The sequence below is a fragment of the Ptychodera flava genome, chromosome 1 (assembly GCF_041260155.1).
Source record: "Ptychodera flava strain L36383 chromosome 1, AS_Pfla_20210202, whole genome shotgun sequence".
NCBI classification, from domain to species: domain Eukaryota; kingdom Metazoa; phylum Hemichordata; class Enteropneusta; family Ptychoderidae; genus Ptychodera; species Ptychodera flava.
Window position 1 is genome coordinate 25,730,941 of NC_091928.1, and position 22,532 is coordinate 25,753,472.

The following is a 22,532-nucleotide window of genomic DNA, read 5'->3' on the forward strand; positions in this document are numbered from 1 at the left end:
CTACCCACCAACCCACTATGATTTTCAAATTACCGACAAAATTTGAGGGAACAGCTTGAAGGATCAATAACTGTAATTTTGGGTAATATTTTCATTATTTTTCCAATAGAAAACAAGTAAATTTTATCGTTGTTGTTCATAAACTATGTTGAAATAGTTTGTATTAGTCCTGCAAACACAAATTAATATCACATTAAAGTGTCTGTAGCTGTAAGCTTTGATGATTTTTTCACTATTTTTGTTTCTAATGTTAACAAGAATTTCTCATTTACTCACCAAAGCATATTGAGATACACTGTATTCAGCTTGTCAACTCGGCCTGTACATGTTTAGCAAGACTGCATTGTTATTGTTGACAAGTGAATTCTGGTCCAGAGTAGGAGTCAAATGTAAACAATAACAGTGCATTTTACACGTAAGGACACTGTTGGCTAACAGTGTTTCAACATGCTGTGGAAAATAGATCAAGAAACGGTAGTTGACATCGGAAACAAAAATTGGGGAAAAAATCTTCAAAAGTTACAGCTGCTTGCCCCGTGAGTGCTCTATACAATATGGTTGTTGGCAAATGAATTCTTGTCACGGACTAGCATGAGGTTGTCATCAATGACATTGGAAACACAATTACATACACACAGGATGCAGCAACAAATTGATAAAAAGGACATTGTCATATGATTTTTTGGAGTACACAACTAATTTCATCTTACAAACAACTTTGAAACTACGTCAAAAAGCTACAGGTAACCGAGATGAATTCACAGTTTCAAACATTTATTGCGTACCATGAAGCAGTCCAAAGTGTGTTCAAAAATTCCCTTGGAGTTGGAGATGAGAGCTTTCACCTCATTAATGAAGTGAGGTGAGTCATACAGTTTAGGTGATGGAAAGGCTAAAATTAAGCTAAAAATTGAACACATTTCAGACCCCTTTATGAGCGTTCGCGCAAGTTGATCACACACGACCCACTATAAATCTATTTCCAAAAGGGGATATTTGTTCTGCACACGTGCCATGAATGCGTTTTATGGTGTGATCAGTCCCATATTAGAACCAGAAATTACAGCTATGCTGGTATCACTCCTCATGGTCCGTCAACATATAATACCCTCTATATGTTCGTAAAAAACACTCATTTTTCTAAAATCATCCGAAACATCCATGACAAAAGTTCACAACAACTGTCTCTTCTATCAGTGCTAGTTTGCTGCTGTACCCAGATTGCCAGTAGCAATTTGACAGTGTTCGGCACAATCTTACAAATATTTGTTTACTTTTAGATAAGGCCGTGTGAAAATTTGATCATGAAATGATAAAAAGACAGGGGCACAGACAAGCAGTCCTGTGCATGTGTTGATTTATCTTAGCCCAATTGCATTCTTTGTAAGCTATTGAAATTGCTGTGGAAAAATAAGTACATTTGACAGGAATATTTTCTGTTGAAGCCTGAAGGGCAATAACATGAATTATTTGTCTATGTTCTCCACAGCTTCGAAATAATGCTGGATTGGTCACTTTTCATTACAATACAAATTGCATATTCTTATGTTGTGAAAATCAATGCTTTTTATGATAATTTGCATATGACTAGGTTGCTTGAAAAGGGGATGGGGAGCGGGGTGGGTTGGGGTGTAAAACCCTGCTTACTTTCATCAGGGCATTTTAATTATAAGACGATTGGAATTTCTGTAGTTTCTGTCATTGCTGAGCTAGGAGGGTCAATTTGTTCAGTCAGTGGGGCTGTTCAACCCCTCAGCCCCCAGAATGCACTAGCTCTGTCAGTGGCCATTCTCAAGTTCAAGTTTATTTGTTTGCAAATTGCGTGCCTTACCTGCCAATTGCATGATTCACTTAAATGGGCAGTTTGGAGACAGTCAGATTTCGTTGCTCGCATCCGAGTGTGTTTGCGCAAGAACATCTTCATAAATATCAGCACTTCACAGATGTCACTATATAGAGAAAGAAAAGGTTCAACAAAACTTGTTACAGGGTCTGTATGCTCCTTGTAAGTTCTGGAAAGTCCTTGAATTTTAGATTCTATGAAAAGTTGAAAATGAAATTGAGTCCTGAAGAGTCCTAGTGTTGATAAGCCGTACTTGATTTTGAAAAATCACAAGATGATCAGTTGTTATATCATAAACATGATATGTGGAAAAGATAATTTTGACCCCAATGAGTCCTTGAAAATTGCTGAAAAAGTTCTGGAAAATCCTTGAATTATAAGTGACTTTGAGTATAGACAGTAGAGTCCTATTTATCTACTGTCTATATCTTTGCTTTTGGCGTATGTACTCTGCTATGGTGATTTGCCTTGACAGTCGAGTACCCTCAACAAACAGTGTTTACAGGGCTGATAGTGTAACTTTTTCATTATTATTTTGCTATGTATGTTTTGTGTATCAACTACAGTTTCTTGTTCTACTTCTCAAAGCATGTTGAGATACACAGTATTCAGCTTGTCAACTCAGCCTGTACATGTGTAGACTGCATTGAATTCTTGTTTGGACCAGAATGCAAATGTTAACAATAAGAGTGCATTCTACAGGTGTAGACGCTGTTTGATGGACTAAGTAGTTGTGTTTCAGCATGATTTGGGGAGTTAAACAAGAATGCACAATTGACTGACATGCAAAACAAAGGCATTGAAAAACTCGCCGAACTCTACAGCTACTGCTTATTTTAAACTAGAGAAAGATAGCCATGATCTGAGGGCCACATTGCTATCAAATTTAAGTCTGTTTTAATGTCAAAATTCAAAATACAAGTGAAGACCTCTGACCAAAATACACCTTTAATCTCACTGAGTATACAATATCATAAAATTTTCTTGCTCTGAATATGCCAAAATGTTGATTTACATGAGAAATGCTATTTTTGGAAAGAAACTGTTTGGTCCCAGAGTTAGAGAAAAATTTGCCTCTCTGAAAGTTGCCAAGCCCAATTTTGTCATTTTCTGTAGTGTGAGGAATTTCTAGATTACAGTGTGAAGACAAATTCTATGTTCTTTTCAGCTGTTGATTTTGGATTCATTTGTGAACTTCAATACACTATATGTTTTGCTCATCCTACTGCAGTGCACATGAAGAATTACTGGACCAGTTTGTCCCAATGGTCACAAACTGCTCAACCTAGGGTGCCTTTCATGGTAATTAAATAGAACTGTACCCCCTAGGTACCATGTAATTCTTTATTGCTGTGTTGGTAGAATTTCTACCGTCTGCCTTGACAACTTCAGCCATCACTGCTATTAGCATTAGTTGCAAGGAGAGTTTGATTCCAGTCTTTTTCTGCAAGAATTTATTTCTCAGGCTGATTTTATAGAAATGATATAATGCCTGACAAAGCTTTATTTTTTTAATGGAAAAGTATAATGAATGTAACAATGTGAATTGAATTTTTTTTGCTGTGTGACCCACCAAACGTGGTGGTGTATGTAATGTTTCAACTGCGGTGGAAATTGTGGTGCCCATGTTTTGTGTGATGATGCCTAGGCCACTGCCAGTCAACATGTCCTTGCTCACAGGTCCTGTGGATAATTTAACCAAGATTTGATAACAGGGACTGCTTTTCATGGGGAATGCTAACAAGAGCATATCCAACAACTGTTGTTCTTGCCTCCCCTTCTTTCCCCCGCCCCCTCCCCATCTCAGGGTGCCATTTTTTCTTCCCTGCTTGTAAAAATCTTCACAAGCAGCTAATCTCAATATGTGTACCACACTGCCGTAGCTGAAACAGGTGTGTGTTCTTTCAAGCCAAGCACCTCCATCTCCCTGTGTGTAAACCCAGTCACCGTTTTGAAAAAAAAGGCCCGTACCACAGGGTGGTGGTGGATTTGGTTAAGAAGGGAGATCATGACCATGATAGATACATGACGTCCACATATGCTGGAAAATGTCATTGGTGCTAGTATGAAAATTATAAATTGCAACATTATTTTTCCAATGCTGCCAGCATGATAAAGTATTCCACTTTATGCTCAGTCAATCACAATACTACACTCCTGTGTATGTACTATATGGCATTTTAAAACCTATCTTCCTAAGTAGAGTTGTTTTTTTAATTTCAAAGCACATGTTAAAAATAGTGAGGCCAATCTTCCATATTGGTTTTTATGTGAAATGTAGTGTTTCTTTCATGCATTATACAGAAACAGATCTGTTAGGATGGTGACAATTTGCAGTGAGGGGTACTTGAGGACCCAGTGTACCTCAGTCCTGGCTTTTTGACCTGTCATGTGTGCTTATCATTTTGTAGTATCTGCAGTAGCTGCTGCCTCCCCCCCAGCATTATGATAATGGACTGATCCACATCAATGGAACTTGTGAATTTAAACCAGCCCCCTTGGGGTCTGAAGGCTTATAGTGATGTTGCTGAAAGAATTAAGCCTTTGTATTAAGGTAGAATGCATGGTGACTGATATTCCGACCAAAATTTTACAATACTTATTTGGTCTACTGCTTGTGATTGTTCATTTCTAAGCTCAGTGAGTACAAAATGTTTTCACTGGCTTATTTTTGAGAAAATTGAAAATTCAATTTTCCCTTAGATTTGACACACTGTGTTAGGAGCCATTTTGAATATCAAAGGCCCAGAAATATTGCGTAATTTGTTTCTCTGCTGCCAACTATTGCAGTGACCCATGGTTGTGATTCTTGATTTCAAAAGGGCAATAGTTTAGAGGTCCTGTATGGAAAGTTGAGTAAATGTTTAAGTCTGATCAATTTTCAGGTGCATACTGTGATACCTTTCTTTCAAGGACAACCTGAGTATCTGCAAGTGTTCTTTTACTTTTCACCCATAACGCAGTAAACAGGTCCACATCCACCATTAAAAGCAATAGTTTGGGCTAAACCATTGTGGTGAAAGGGTTGAAGAGAGGTGTCCTTGATATATATAATATGATAGACAACAGGCTTCGCTGTGAAGGTTTTGCCACAACAAAGCTATCCTGATTGTAACAGTTTTTGTGAAGGCGACATGCGACAGCTGATGCGATATGTCCAAAGAAACAGTGGTTGTACCAGGATTTGAACCGACAGCTCCTTGTGTTTGTTAGCTTCTCACAGTTAATGTCTACCATAAAATTATGTTTATGCAGTTTTCTCTACAGTGGCATCGTTGCAGAGACTCGCTCTAAAAATTAGTCAGCAAATCTTGTGTGTGCTCAAAACATCGATGAACTAACTGGTGCAAAGCACCTTTTTATCTGAAGATATTTTCTGTGTGTTCGTGTTCACCTTGCTCTTCTGTAACCCTGTAGATAAGTCGACTGAACCATATAATTGTAAAATGATTGTTGTTAAACCATTTTTTCGTATCTGTATAGTTAATTCATGTAGATGTATGGGTTTCTTACTTTCCAATGCAAATGATCACACCAAGCCATTCCCTGACAAATAAGGTATGACAAAGCGATTGTGAAGTATCTTCATTGAACTTTCTATGACCTTTGACCTTGTTTATCTGAGCAAAGAAGCTTAAGGTTTATAGTTGTTTGTTTTTCCTTTCCTCATAATCATTGTGAGAGTAACTTTGTATGACTTTTGTCAATTGAGGGAACGTTGTGCGCCTTTTCCCGATGTGACGTAACATGATAATTTGCAATGAAATGCAACCCAGACACTGAAAGCATTAATTATTTAGGTATTTCATTTTCACTATTCTATGATTTCAGGCATCTTCATTCTGTTTGAAATCCACATACTTGCAGGTTATGAACAATACAAATTATTGTCAATTGACATTTTCACTGACGCTGAATTCAATGCATGTAGGCAGCACCCGCTGTAAACAGCTATATGAATACAAGTAAATAGGTTATGTTTTTACAGTTCAGCTTCACTTTTCTTTGTAACCATGACAATAACATCTGCTGATGAAGAGTTACGGCTATGCTCATACTCTGTATATTTCACACGCTGCTTCCCTACCGAAAACGATGACGTGAAAGTTATGTTGTTGAGTCTTAATTTATGTATCATTTTCCTCATGAATAATTAATATTTTTTTGAATTGTTCATACGTTGTCCTTCCAAGCATTTGTAGAAACCTACATTGCATGTTACGGTATCACATGATATGTACAATTTCAATTGTTGCGATCTTTATGAAATGTGCTCAACAATACATTGTTGTAGCCGTACACTTGTAGTTCGTGATTACTTCACAACTAAGAGTTCACCGGAAAGGTTTCTGCAAGCAGGGGGACTAAACCTGATGTACCAGCCCCTCTTCAAAATTAATGTGTGCCAAGCATTACCTACCAAAAAGTAAACTTCCCACGGGGTAGTCATGGAGTAAATATCCTGTTTTAGTCAATATGAATTATTTGAATATATAATCAGTTATTTGCATATGCTAATTTGCATATATTTAGATATGCAAATGCACAGCTATGTACTATACACAGAATGGATAAACTTGGTCGAACTCTGTTTAAAGAAGTAAATAGCCAAATTGTTGAACATTAAATTGAAAAGTGTTGCAGACGTATGTGTTTAAAGTGAGTTTCTTCTGAAGAGAATGTTTATTTTATCCCCAATCAACCGACTAGTGGTAGGGGTGTGTTTTGCATTCATCTCACACTGTTGTTCTTATTTTTAGTGAGTATAAAACAATTTTCGAAAGAAGAGATTTTTAGCTTGGATTGTATCTGTGTATTCGGCATATGTCAGTGTTTTTCTTCCCCAGTATTGAGTATTGTATTACTCCGTGGACATAGTATTAGTTTTAGCCTTGTCAAAAACAATAAAAGATATCTTTAGTACAGAATGACTGTCGACTGGTTCTTATATCTTTTTCCTGTTCTGCTCCAGGTGTTTCGCTAGCTGTGGGTCCATAGCTGTGATGTTTTCAGACGGGATTCCTGCCTTTTACGGGCTGGTTTTGACTTTTTACGATTGTGGTGGCGGGGTTAAAATCGTAAAAGTCAAAACCAACGCAAACACCACAGCTATGGACGCACTGCCAGTGTTTCGCTAGCCACTCAACTCACTCAAGGCCTTTACCCAGTGATCTGCTTTTGCATTATGTCATAGACCTCTTGAACATTGCAGATGCGTCAGGGACTGGACGTAAATTAGCAGGGGGGGGGAGGGCCGGGGGGATTTCGTAAGAGAGTGACCAAAAATTTGTGACCCTCCCCCAAAGCAAGGCTGAAAAATTTATGACCCTCCCCCAAAGCAAGGCTGAAAGGAGCTACCACTCGCTTTTGGTAGTACCGTGGTATATATTGCTTTAATGTAGCTGCAGTTCCGAAGCTGAAGGTTTTGCCTTTTTTCGAGTTTAAGCTTTTAGTTTTTAGGGTTTGATCAAGTTGACGTCCTATCTAAACACCGGTCCAAATATTGAGGTACAACGGCAATATTGCCCTACGCTAGGAGGATATGTGTACCACTGTCGCTACGCGAAGCTACTTACCGAAGAGTCTACTACCCCAAAGAGCTCCTCTCTACCGGGTGCATAGGCCTTCGCGTTGCGACTGTGGTTTCACCTGTGTGTGATGAGTATGCCGTTGTTGGAGGCAATCAAAGCAGCCAATAGCTGAATACTCTTACAATTCTCGTAGGGCTTAGACTGCTACACCAAGTCAATGGCATATATCATGTCAAGTAGGCAGTAAATATGTACCCTTTCACTTTGGCTTTGAACTGCAGATGTGGAATGTTATGATTCAACAGACTGTCCAATACTTCCAATAATGAATGCCCAAATTGGCTCATAATGGAATAGAGCACACTTATACTCCATTAAGAGTGATTGTGATAAATAATAGCTCTTCAAATGTTTTCTTTTATATTAATGCACATGCATGTGCCTGCCATTTTTCTTAGGAATTATAATTTAACATTTATCAAAATATCAGTGAAATTCATAATTTTGGAATGTATCACATTGACCATTGAGGGAATACTGCAGAAACACAATGTGACACTGATCTCCACAACAATGTAATTTGGTCATGGACAATGTATTGAGCAGTTCAATCTCTACATGGGGAGGAAATATGGGAAAGTATGTGTTCCTGGTACAGATATAGAACTACATGTGTGCATGACCCCATTATTCACTGAATTTATTATATTTCCAATAGACCTGTATAGTCAAAGAACTGAAAATATCTGTACATGTGCTCATTGCACTCATATCAAATCCAGTTTTACAAAATGTACCATGTGTTCGAGTAGACAATGAGAAGTTTTGGTCATGTTGCCCTGTTTGTGAGGAGAGGTCAACAGAAAGGCTGTGCCTATTCAAGCAATAATTTAAGCAAACAATTCAAAGTATGGTCATAGATTGAATGCTATGTGTGAAATTATGATTTTTTAACATTGACAATACTTTGTCAATTTTTGTGCCTCATTTCTTTGCACTTTAAACATATCACAGAAAGCAGCCTAGATAATAGAGGATAGATCGTGATTAGACACAGAAGTGGCAAACACTAGTTCATGATCAATCAAGTCTTCATATTCTGAAATGACATTGGGATATGACCATATTTAATCAAGTTCAATCTGAATACGTGATCAACATGGCTAATTCACTGTATAAATTATACCCGCATTAAATTTCAATAAATGTCATATATCCTGCCATCCCAACACAAATGAACACTATCCATTCCAAAGATAGTACCCACGTGGTAAAGCCAATATAAACTTGAAAATGCCACAAGTAGCCATACCAATCAGATGACTGCACCTAAATATTTAAGTATACTAAAATCATTTTTCTAGAATCAAAATTATCAATTATCACACCAAAGCTTGCTCTTAATTTCAAACAATAGTATCTCTAAAAACTAAAATTCATGTACCTAAAAAGTGACTGATGCAGGGTGGAGCTTGGCCTTAAACTTTAAAGGGAAGTGGCTTATGCAAGAGAGGGAACTTTTGTTGATCAACAAAAAGTGGAATGAGAAATAATATTGTCGAATAGTTAGGTTCAAGATTGACTACATCAGTGGAACAATGTAAGATATCGTGGTAATATCCAACAGTGTTTTTGTTAAGGGCGGTACCTGGGTAAATGTTACCGGGGTTCCCCTGTCATTTTACCAGGGTTAGCCTTGGTATATCAGTGCAGTCATACTAGCGGACAACAGAAATTTTACCAGGGTTCCCAATGTTTCCCAACCTTAGCAAAAACACTGTCCAGTGTTTATTAACAAAACACACTACATGTACCGGTACAATGTGCAGCCAGAATGCCAAGAATCATAAAGTGGGTTAACAGAGGAACAATAGATTGGATTTGCTATAAACTTAATGGCTATAGGAATATCAACGAGAGAGACAATCCTGTTTAAGATAATGGTGGGGAAGAGATACACAGAGAGTTGGGAATGAGCACTTAATAGAAAGTAAGAGGCAGTGTGCGAGTGATGTCATGTGACTATAATTGTCTATACAAACAGTTTCTTTTCTACTTTTAGTGCACCAACAACAAGCCCAAAAATTTGTGACCCTCCCCCTTAGAGGAGCTCAAAAAATTGTGACCCTCCCCCAAACAGAGGCTCAAAAATTTGTGACCCTCCCCCAAATCCCCCCGGCCCTCCCCCCCCTGCTAATTTACGTCCAGTCCCTCAGTTAGTCACTTTTCCCGATAGTGTCAGAGCAAGTGAGATCAAGAATTTGAAGGAATATATCGTACAGGGGACTTGGTACTCCCTCTTTTCTGTATGGCCTCCCCTTTTGCCTTTCAGCTCGATTCCCATCTGTGTAATACTGAAAATACCTCTGGTCATAGCTAAGGTAGAATGCACCTCTGAGATAGAAATTCGTGATTCTCTTAAATAGGAGGATAGTAAACGGATAATTGACTGCCTTTCGTATGTGCCGCAATTGTGTGCTTTGTAAATTTTAAGTCCTTCCATCAGGGAGGTACTGTGTACTACTATTCAGACGTAGTTTTTTTGTACCCCATACACCCGTGGCCACTTTAGTGTTGATTAAGCCTGTCTGGTGCAAGCAGAAATTCTGTTTGTATAAACGAAACAAAGTGGTGGTCGGTGTAATAAATGTAAGTTCACTATCGGCACCCCACTGTTAGGATTGAGATAACGTTCTACTAAAATGTCTCGCCTTCCCAATTCAAATCGATCACAACACTGCACTGTAGACACGCTGTAAGTCTGCACTCCGACAATGAACATAATAACAACGGTAGCGAATATCATACGGGAAAATCCTTAAGTGAGGACGTGGGCAGATGGATTGTTCAAAATATAAGACATTGTGGTGGCAATTTGGCATCTAGCGAAGTACCACGAGGAGCTACCAAAAAAAAAAAAACAAAAAAAAAAAAAAAAACCGAGCAAGCGACCGTTTTAAGATAAGCGTGGAGGGAGCCAGAAAAGTTTGGAAGAGATATACATGTATCAGGACAGGTTCCCTTCAACCGGGATGAGAAAAGTGTCGTTCATGGTTACACACATGTGAATATATGTACATGTAAAATGCTACCCCGACTGTACTTTACTCTTACCTTTCCGTAGCAAGTGAAATTGGAGTAAGTTTATTCACGGTTTTAGAAAGAAAATGGCTTAGTGCAAGTGAATGTTTATTTCGAAAGTTTTGCAGTCAAGACAGGCGATGTCTGTAATTTAATTGCTAACATTTTCAAAGTGGCATTTTCTCAATTCCCGCGTCTGAACAAAGTCTGAACACGACACTTACGATACACGCTATAGTATCGTTGGTATTCATTCACTGCAATATTGAAATCGGCACAAAATGTGTGATGTTCTGTAACACTGACTGCATTTGAAACACATGAGTTTTACCTGAAACTAAATACTGATAGGGCAAATGCTGTGGTCAACATCATTTGTATACAGTGTATTTTATGATCACTCCGTAATTTCAGGCTAATCGGCGTGTCCATGGGGTACCGATAGTAGAATCATTATCACCACTGATACAGGGTAAAGTAACCGTTTTATCACCCTTCTGCAGACAGAATTTCTGCTTGCACCAGACAGGCTTGATCAACACTAAAGTGGCCACGGGTGTAATAATGTAGAAAATCGAAAGAATCATTGACATTTTAAACTTTGTAACTTTTTTTCCATAGTGACCCGGACAACAAGGGTATATTATAAGTCCGTGAAATCTTTATTTTCTCCATAAACCTCAAAATAAGTCTCCGAAAGTGATAAACCAAAAAAGTTAATGTAAAAGTTTGAAAACACGAATATATGTCCTCGAGGTACATTCCATCTTAAATAGCATTACACACAAAAAAGATACTCGTATCCATAGTTACGTTACTTTAAATATTTCTAATGGGCCATGACAGTGACATTACTTTGCCTCACCCCTGTCTGAAAAGTAATTGTCGAGCATGAATTTCACGTCTTGAATCGTCGACGTAACAGCGCCCTCAACAGACGACTTTCACTTTTTTTCGCCAGGTTCCGACGGCCTGTCTCTGTATTTACCATTCACGCATACCAATAGCATAATGCATTTTGGTTGCAGTGCATTTTTAATGCAAGTGTGATCAACGCCATTATGGACACCTGGAGGACACATATTCGGACTCTCAAATTTTTACAGTACTTTTTGAGTCTGCCTCTTGTTGGACTCATCTTGAAGGTCTTGGAGTGAGTAACCGGGTGTTCATCGGATCAATTTTTGAAAATCTAAACTTCAATTTTTCCGTAGAGTTAACACAGGGATGGTGGCGACTTTTAATTTGAAGTGTCGATAAATATTGGGTACTTTGTTTTTGAAGTACTAAATTTTGCACGGTGACCCCTGATTTTTATTCATCACGTCGAAAGGGAAAGTTTCCATTCGGAAAGTTTCAGCAAAACTTCAAGTCTTTAAATTTCGAGGGGCGGTCTACATTAATCAAGTTCGCTGTAATCTAGTTTGCTGTAAAATGGAAAGCATTTACAAAATCATGCAATGATCCCTCAACGTTTGGACAGAAGTGATCAAGGCACTGTAGTTGAACACAGAGAGTAAAGTAAGTAAAGTGGCTCTGTTTTGCGTCTACTCAAATGGTATGCTGTTAGTTTTAATCAGTGGAAACTCGCACAAAGAAATTTATCACGGACCCTAAATTTGCCTCAGTATGAGAAACGATAGCACGTGGACAGACTCGGGGGAAACTTTTGATATATTTCTCAATGGTAATGCATTAAAGTCACCACATGGTCACAAGGTTGGAATATGGTCACCATTCATTTTAATAATTTACCTTTTCAAACAGATTGTTTTTATTCATAAGAAAATTCCGTGTGCTTGTTTTCCCTGGCTACTCTCGCGGGGAGACAAAGAAATTTCCTCTCGCCTTACCACATGCAATTCGTCGAGGAAACCGAGACATCAAAATACGGCCTGCCCTTTCACATCGAGTTAAAATCTTGAAACCGCCGCTCCATTTATCATGATTTTTCATATAAGTATTAATGTACTGTACTGTACTGGTTTAAATCAAAATCGTGTACCTTTCACATTCGAATATATCATGGCACATTTATACATCTAACCCAATGACAATCATTATCAATAACTTCTCACACCGACCTAGTAAAGGTAATGATGAGCATCTTATCGTCTAAGTAGACTACGTTATATTGTGTTGTTTTAAATTTCAATGATGAGTGGCAGTTGACTTCAGTTATTTTAGCTGAAGAAATAGTCCAGATATACGGCGCGACACAGCGCACGTGAGCCGTAGTACGCCTGATTTGCCCCCCCCCCCCCGAAAAATTCTGAAAAAGCGAGGAATCGCTAATCCGCGTTTCTCCTTATCGTTAACGACGTCACGTGACACTGCTGATAAACGTCATCGTCGAGCGCCAGTTTGAACGCCGAGGCAGACCGCACGACGCAACGGTTGCCTTCTCTACGCTGTTGCCAAGGTATGTATTGATGTTAACTCATTTCCTGCAATTAATGTCCATGTAGCTTAAAAATGATTTATTCTCCTCATTATTTTGCAGTGTTGTCGTTGTTGAAGCCGATAAAATGTGATATTTGCATAGTTTTTTATTCGATTAGCTACAGCTAAGCTTCGGCTTTCATTAGCCACGCGGTCCAGCTAGTCAATATTTTACACTTTTCATCGAGTCATATGCACCATTTTAAGTGGACTTGTCCAATTTGACTGTTATCTGCCAGACGCGCAATCTTTAGGAAACACAGGTCACACAGGCCATTTCAAAGGTGCAGAGCCTGCATTTTTGTGACATGCATGATGGGACATCTGACCTTTTCGAGGGGAAAGGTTTGCAATTGTCGACGAATCCCGCCATACATGTCATTCAACACGACTGCGTAATCGAGTATGGTAGCTCGCTAATGAAAGCCTATAATTCAATAAAGAGAGAAAATGTGAACGCTGGATGAGCGAGTACATTGTTCTCAGAAGTGGCTCTGCCTACGTGTCTCACGGGGGAAAAGGCCGACTTGCGTGACGGAAGAGCTGGTCGTGCCAGCCTGCCTCGTGACGCACAAGTACTCACGGCCGGAGCGACGGCACAGAATCTGCTATCTGCGGCGGTGAGTACGTTCGCAGGTCTCGAGTAGAATCCCCTTCATTCGGAAAACCGCATCTGTTTTGATTTTTAGCAAATTTCACACTGCAAGTTAATGCGCTGTTGAAATATATAGGTGACGGTCACAATTACATCAATTATGTTTCGCGTGTGCCAACTATTCGCTATTATTCAGGCCTACATCTATATTTTAACAAAGCGAGTGATCAGATTCCAAACTCCTGCAGTTTCACATGAAACACAAATCCAATTTTATTAGTCACGGTATCCGCTAATACAATATTATCATCTTTGTACCTTAATGTTCTTCAACACTTCCTCGATTATTGCAGAGTTACTGGAAACAGAATTTTAGTCGCAAGAGAACAGAAAAAATAGCACCCCGATAAATATGAAAATGTGTTTTTTCTGTACGCGATATAATAGAAATAGGACCTCGCCTTATGCTCGCAGGTTGCCATGCCAACCACGGAAAATGTCAGAATTTGCCTCTGTTTAGGAAAGCATGGAAACGCCTCCAAGCTGACAACTCGTGAATTCATCAGCTGCATCACTCTTCACCGGCATCTTTTGCATTGCCGTCCTATTCATACACACTGTTGAGGCCCCAGGCTTCCCCATTCAAACCGACTGATACGGTAGCCTTGAGCAGGGGCATCCTGGCGTGCTGCCGGCAATCGGTTCAGTCACGGATGATGAAAAGTGCAGCCTTGCGTGTGGAGTGTCGTCTAAGGTGTAGAAGGTCCTACTTTTTTGTATAGCTGCCATCTACCGAGAGTACTAGTTCAGATGAGAGAGAGAGAGAGAGAGAGAGAGAGAGAGAGAGAGAGAGAGAGAGAGAGAGAGAGAGAGAGAGAGAGAGAGAGAGAGAGAGAGAGAGTACATGTTCTCATTTCATATTCAGAGGAATCCAAGTCAACCATATTCGAATTCGAACTGATCATGTATTTCCATGTTTTCAGTCATCCTCGATCGAGCTTTCCACATTGTCATGTCTCAGGTATGCCATAAAGTCAAAGATTTTCAAGGAAGGGGGACTGCAACACGGCTTGACAAGCGAAGATTATATGGATAACATGTCGCTTATAATAGTGTATGCATGCACACGAGATCACACAATTACTAAGGCATATGATAATTGCACAATTAATCCTAACATGCGGAATAAAATGAGTTCAGTTCAACGTAAAGATGACTTTTGGCTTGAATGCGTTCAATATCAACTTTTCCTGGAACAAAAATGCGGGATACTTATCAATTGATAAGTATTATAGTGAAATTATATGCCAAACTATGTTAAACATGAATTCATAAAAACATTCGAACATTGTAGCGTTACAGTGGCTTTAAGCATGCACTGAGCTACATTTGTCAAATGACGTCAACGATTTATTTAATCCATGCATTGTCCCTTGACAAAATAACCCGTTGATAAGATTCTCTTTTGATGTAGTGTGATTAAGAATTTAAATATTGGAAATTCATCAACTCCCGGCCGGGGAAATTTGAGATAGTGTCATGCCTGAAAATCAAAATTGAAAATTATCGCGAAATACGCCGCTTTTAATTTCTTAATCGTGTTATAAGTCAAAGAGGTCTTGAAGTTAACAGCCACTTGTGTAATGGTGGCCGTTATAATTTTCTTTAACCTTCACGATTTTTTTCCTCGCCGCATCTTGAGTCGTACTTTGATCTACACCGACTCAGTCTTTGTTCCCGTTTCAACGTTCACACTCTACATGATATGCTGTCACAATAGAAAACTCCATTGCACTGTCCTCACATCGCAGAGAAACGGAATCCGTAGGAACCCTCAGCGCAGTTCACAACTTTCCAAATTCTCACCCAATTAAAGAGCAACGGTACTATATTTGTTTTCTGCTAATGTGCAACGAATGACATTGTTCAAGAAACCATGCCATCTCACACACTCCAGAATTCAGGTTCAACTGTAAAGATTAAGACGCTAAAGATCGGTCACAATTACTCTAAAATAGCCTCGGTATGGGGACACTGTAGCTCGTTTGATAACATCTCGCAATGAATTGTCAAAGTTAGGTGAAAGATAGTATCTATGATTGTTCATCGCTAAAGATCTCAGTGGCAACATAACAGGCAATGCCTCTCTACCACAGCAGTGACGACTTTGTGGGGTTTACACGTGGGAGTTAAGTCCGGAGTAGACACCGGAATAAATATAAACCTGTGTCAGTTGGACGTGTGAACAGACAACACCGAACTAACAAAGAACTAAATTAATTCGGTGTCAGAGGGCTGGTCCAGGTTCGGTGCTCCGTACTAAACAATGGCCTATTTACACGTGTGACCAGAACACCGAACTAAACGCCGAACTATATCCTGTCTTGGTTCGGTCATTACCACAATGGACGGTGTTCAAGTAAGAAGCTCTCGCGATCGCGGCAACAATTGGTCACAGGAAGAGATCAGGCTACTAATTTCAATCTGGAGAGACGAAAATGTCATCCGTATGATGGACGGCACATCGAGAGATCCGCAAGTGTATGAAGTCGTCGCTGCCAAGGCCAGGGAGAAGGGACTCGAGAGGACAGCGGAACAATGCCACAACAAAATCAAACGGTTGCGAGCTCAGTTCAAGTCCGTGTCCGACAACAACCGTCATAGTGGCAGAGCTAGAAAAACGATGCCATTTTACGATGAGTTGTTAGTAAAGGGAAAGCAACTGATAGTAAAGGGAAAGCAACTCCACACATCGTTCATATTTGGGTTGTTTGCGTTTTGTGTATGATATTGTGTATAATATAAGTGTACATCATGTTTGGCTGTTTTATGTAAAATGTCGCTTAGCCATGGCGGGTACGATATAGTGGGAATAGAAACCGTATGTCGCCTGTATACGGTAGTATGGTTACAGAAAGTATCCGATGGAGTCTGGCGCTTATAAGTGTGTCGCCTATATTTCTGTTCCATCTTTATGCGATTATTGGTTGGTTTTGGAACAGTTTTTTTAGTGTTTCGTCTTTTTCAAGTTCACTCCAGTTTTATGTCAGGGCCTTCTTGATTTTTGTCGTGTCGATGTACGGGCTATACGTTGTTATGAAGACTATTGTATTGTTGGTGGCGTTACTGGTTTCTTTTTGTTGTTCAAGCAGTCTTTTCCTGCTTTTATGATCTGTCTCTCTGATAATGCGTTCTATTTCATTTTTTTTATATTGTCGATCTTGTAATTTTTCACTAATTTTTTTTCACTAAATTGTGTGACTTTCTGTGTAAAATCGGTTTCGTTGTTACGTGTTCTGATGTATGGTATGTTTCACCTTGATCAGACCGTTGAATGTTGCTGCCAGATGGCATGAGTTTCTTTGTAAGAACTGGAAAATATCTGTTGGTTTTGTGTGTGTCTTGATGTCGAGAATATTCTCTTTGTTGTACCGACGACCTTTGTAGATAGTCAGGTCTAAATATGTGATTTCTTGAGAGGAGCTTTCAAACGAAAATTTGAAAGTAGGATGCATTTTGTTGATGTTTGATATGAATTCATTGAGTTCGTGTTGTGTTCCGATGAAAATCAGAAAAACATCGTCCCTGAACCTCAGCCAGGTCGGTATTTGTTGTTTGCGTTTCAGTATTATTCTCATTTCTGTCTCGTGAAATGAAGGCCTAATATCTGCTATTTCTTGGGAACAACCCATCGAGATTATTTCCGTATAAGAGCATCCCCATATTTGCCGGTAGAATTCATTGTTGAATTCAAATGTGTTGTTTATTAAGATTATTTCTAGCAGAGCTATTATGTATTTCGTTGTTGGTTACTTGATTATGTAATTGTTTGATGATCTTTCCTGATTTAATGCTCTGCCAACTGATTCAATTGCCTCATAATGTGGTGTATTCGTGTTCATGGAAATCCAGTGTTACTAGTGTCGCATTGGCCGGAACTTTGATTGTCTCAATTTCCGTATAAGAGTCTGTATTGTAGGTGTCTGTCTAGGTGTTTCATCTTAACATGAAATAGATAATGACATCAGACGGGGCGAGGCCAACAATATTCTCTCCTAGTAAATTTCTTCGCCGAAGGCGTCTCGATTGGTTGACAGAACACAAAAAGAGCGTAGACAGCACTGCATGATGTGTGGGTCCGCCATTGCAAGCAAGCGATTGTTCTCTAGCCCAGATATCGCTGAGGGCGCTTGACCCGAACTAAATTCATACCTTGTATATGACGTGTAAACGTGAGATCGCTTAGATCGCTGATGAGGAATATTTACAGAACGACTAATCAGATTCCTCAGGTTTAAAAAAATACACGTGTAAACCCACCTTTTGTGGATTTGATCAACTTGTCTTTAAAGCATCTTGGTTGTCATGTCAACGGTCATTTTTAACGGTGGCAAATAGAAGATTGTACGTAGAATGCAATATTTGTAATCACGATTTGTACTAGTCAATAAAATTCATGTCACAGGAGAGAGAGAGAGAGAGAGAGAGAGAGAGAGAGAGAGAGAGAGAGAGAGAGAGAGAGAGAGAGAGAGAGAGAGAGAGAGAGAATTACGACCGGCATCACATAGAGATGCACCTTAAGATAAAACTGGCGAACCGGATAACAAGGCCGCGCTCGACTGAAAACCTGAGGACTCGAATGCGTTTCTTAGCTTAAAGTGCTTCTCACACTGAAAATCAGAGAGTGGTCAGAATTTGATAAGCATGAAACCTTTCCGAGTCTGCTTTGTAGTATCAAAAAAGTATTGAATGGGTACACCTTATTTTCGCCATGGTTGGAAATGCTCCGGATATCCGGTTAATGTCAAAGCGACCCTGGGGTCTTCCATTAGCGATAGAGGATTCTAAATAGTCAGTTTCTAACTTGAATCGAGTCCTGACTCCCTGCCAATGTATGTAGCCGTCAGCTGCAAAAGGTCTGACAGTGAAGTATCGCGTCGCTTAACCCCAATTTGTCATGAAACGTCGAGTTTCGAAACGTGCGGAATCACATGCACCAAGGTATGGAGTGAACAAAGTTTTATTTCAGAATTCATACATTTTCCACCGAAAGTAGAGGCAAGTATGCTTTACACTTATTCTGTGGTGTTCAGAGTTCAAATCGAAACAGGAAACTAGTATTCGATATGTTGACTGTACCGTTTTAGAGGGATGAAGTTTACGCTTTTAACCATTACATCTGTAAAGTCGTGTTATTTCATAGGGGATAGCCTATATGTCCGTCCCCAGGGGTGGGTAGGTGTTTTGTTGTATTGCTAATAAAGGTTTATTCTACCAAACTTTGGTGTTTTGGTCTTGCACTGCCCTTGACAATCTTGTGTAAACGTTTTTATCAGCATGCTGCATCCATTGTCTGACCAGTTTGATTGTCTAATTCGCCAAAGAAAGCAAAGTGGTAATTTAGTCTATTATCTGATGAGTTTGAGTGCCTAATTTGCCAAAGTAAGCAAGGGTAAATTACTAATCTGTGGACGCTGTCACCAGATTTTCACCGGATTAACTTTGACAAAGTCAACAACGAGCGCACCAGCAAGGTATACCTTGCTGGTGCGCTCGTTGTTGACTTTGTCAAAGTTAATCCGGTGATAATCTGGTGACAGCGTCCACAGATTAGTAATTTACCCTTGCTTACTTTGGCAAATTAGGCACTCAAACTCATCAGATAATAGACTAAATTACCACCTTGCTTTCTTTGGCGAATTAGGCAATCAAACTGGTCAGATAATAGATGCAGCATGCTGATAAAACGTTCACGCAAGATTGTCAAGGGCAGTGCAAGACCAAAACACCGAAGTTTGGTAGAATAAACCTTTATTAGCAATACAACAAAACACCTACCCACCCCTGGGGACGGACATATAGGCTATCCCCTATGGTTATTTGAGTGACCAGGTGTACTAAACTCTTTTGAAATATGCTGAACAGACGGTTCGAAGGAAAACCACACGCCACACTCTGTCAATCCGATGGTTGAGAGACTGTGCTTCGACCGAGCATACGGCCAGAACCAATAAAAAAACCAATGAGAACAGTTTTGAATAAAGGATGAGCTAATCCCTTGGATATCGGATTTAAAAAATCTTAGTGTGCGGTACAGTGATTTAACACTCTAATCGTATCACGCATCGAATTTGTATGTTCATAAGACCATGGTAGATGAAAAGTGTTCTTTTACTGGTCAAACAAACAAGACAAACAAACAAACAAACAAACAAACAAACAAACCAAAACAAAAACCACCAGTGCATGTATACTGAGTTACCAGCCTGATACAGTTTTTGCAGTGAAAGGTTCATCAGTATGTCATTATGCAAACCTATTAACACCTTAATCAGGTTCTTCTCCATTCAGCTGCCTTGCCTCTTGAGATAATCCCTGTGCAACAAAAACCTGAAAATGTGATGTTTACCTTTTGTCACCTCTAGCACAGGCCGGTCAAAATCTGCCAGCAGTGTTTCTGAAGGACTCAGTCCCGTCATGGAGGTCTATTATCTCCATGGTTACTTTAATATTTTAAGGACATGAAAATAGAATGGACTAGGAGATAGCTGCAGAATTTTGTTTGTCCAGAAAAATCAAAGCTAACCATTCACGAAAAAAGGGCATCACGAAACATCCCTGGCATCCATGTTGAATCCTTATACTTAGGCACATCGGCCACGTATTCACGATCCTTTCACACGGTCCCTTTGAGGAGGGACCGTGTTTGTGGAGGGATCGTGGCGTACGTAAACGATAAGGAAACTATGAAAATACAATTGTTCGAATTTAGGGTGTAACCTGGATTAATTGCAACATAAATTATTTCTTCACCATGGTTCCACTAATGATTCATTAAAAGTCTAGGAAAATCTAAGTGGTGCAAATAGGTTAAATTTGCATATATTCAAATTCTAATATACGTTTCCTGTAAAATGACTGCTATTTTTACAGTGTGGAAGGTTCAACAAGTAATACATTAAAACTCTAGAACAATAAATGTCATGAAATTAACCTGATTTGCATATATCAGCTCATTGTTTTCATCGTTTCTAAAAAAAACTAATGCTTTAAACTCATATAAACAAACTTTTCTTGATGCATTGTCAAAGCTTGAAAGGATTATCAATTACACGTCCAGAAAAAAATTACACAGGTGTACCTAATTCGCATGTCTTCTGAATACAATACGAGCAAAACAGCTTCCATTGACATTTCCCGGTAACTCAGAAATTTAACTGATAAACAATAGAGTTTCAACTCATTACTTTGTCAAAAAGGATACATAAATTATTCCCTTTAGTTTTTCTTCTTTGTTTTATAAGGGAAAGATTAATTCATAAAAGTTCATGTACATTGAACACGATTGGAACTATTTTGGGATAATTGGATCTTAATATTTTTCAAATTTCTCAAAAATCTTAGGTGTCCTATAGCTGAATGTCTCAATATTACAAATTACTCATAAAACCAAAGCCAAGTGTGTAACGTAAAAGGAAAAGCAGATTAGCTTACATTTGCAGATTCTAAAGACATTACTTCACCATCCAAATATCCCAAATAAGTTCCAATCATGTTATTGGTAGTGTTGAATGTTTCATGGTAGTGTTGAATGTTTCGATATCCATTGACAGTGGGTCATTATCTCATACACTGTGTCCCCTACAATGTTCCATGGTTGTAAAATTTTCGAAAGGATTTTTTAAATGATTTTGTGCATGTTTTAAGTAAATCCAAATGATTGAAATGTTCTATTACAATAAATGGTGTGTGACTCTTAACAGTTGTGCTTTTGATCATCTTTCCCATAATCGAACTCTCATTAGCACAAACACAATCAACGTTTTAATTACTATGGTGATGGTGGTGGTCGTGACAATTATTATGATAGTCATCATCATCATTATCATTATAAACGTCTTTCTCTTCCTGTTTGCCCACATATTCTTCCTCTGCATGGAACATTTTTCATAGAAAGACCAAAACCCTTTTGCTGGCCACAAACAACCAAACAGCCAAGATGATATGCTTTCTGGGACTATTGAGGCTGGTGCAGTTTGCTGTTGAACCCATGAGAAGGGGGAAGGGATGCCACAATGAAAAGATGTAAAGCAAGTGATGATATAGTTGTACTGCCAATCAAATCACATCGGTGCAAATATAATTGTAGGGAACGTTTATGTGAAGGATAAGATTAAACAGGAAATCTTTCCGTTTAGTCCATTGTATGGCTTTACAAAAATTGTTATCTTCAAGAAATTTACTTTGAGAAACGCAGTGTCCTCTGATTATCGTAAATCTTTCAGCTCTTTAATGAACATTTTGCTCATTACATATTTCATGGCTGTTTGCTTTTAGGATAATAATTGCTCTTCTATACGGTGATAAGTGGCGTTAACAGGCAAGTTGCACACATTTAAATGTATATCTGGTGTACCAGTGACCACATAATCTGGCCTTTAATACCAACACGAAATCTTTGTAGGAAATAGCAGTGACAGGGAAAACAGAAGAAGAAGTTAGTGCCAAAACGAAGAGTTCCTTCAGCGTTCCCTAGTACAAAGCGTTTATCATTTGGCCAGATATTTTGACTAGCATTGGCCAGTTCCTAAGGAGCAGAGTAAATAGTCAGTTTAATTTATTCAAAATTGCTGTGTCAATACTTTGACTACCTTTGAGATGTAACGATATTTACTTTTTCATCACGAATACGCTCTTCACATATAGCCAATTAAAAAGCAAAAGTACAATCAAACATAGCTGTAAGGTAGTCTTGTTAAAGCAATTGCGCAAAAAACGTTTCCACAAAAAGAAAAGACATAGAAAATAATCCAAAACCAAACCATGTATGTAACTAGACTCATTAATAAACGGTCGCAAAACACAAATGCAGAACAACACTAACGGCTGTAATTAAATGCTCAATAATTGATGTTGTCATTTGAAAACACATCTATACAAGTTTTTAAGGAAATATGAAATTACATTTTAATATCTTGATTAGGGTATCATGACATTTCTTGCAATGAATAGAGAATGAATTACATTTCAGTATTATGCA

The 22,532-nt window shown here is 38.8% G+C and overlaps 1 protein-coding gene across 2 annotated transcripts in view; it reads left to right on the top strand.

The window, feature by feature from the left end:
* The first annotated feature begins 12,767 nt into the window (after positions 1-12,767).
* LOC139133789 (nuclear receptor-interacting protein 3-like) overlaps positions 12,768-22,532 on the top strand; it is a 40,396-nt gene continuing 30,631 nt past the window's right edge. The window contains exon 1 of one of the 2 annotated variants that reach the window (XM_070700558.1): positions 12,768-12,877. The gene's annotated coding sequence lies outside the window, so the exon portion shown is untranslated. Of the gene's footprint in view, positions 12,878-13,401; positions 13,518-22,532 lie in introns of those variants that run through there. The other variant, XM_070700565.1, reaches the window with a different exon arrangement.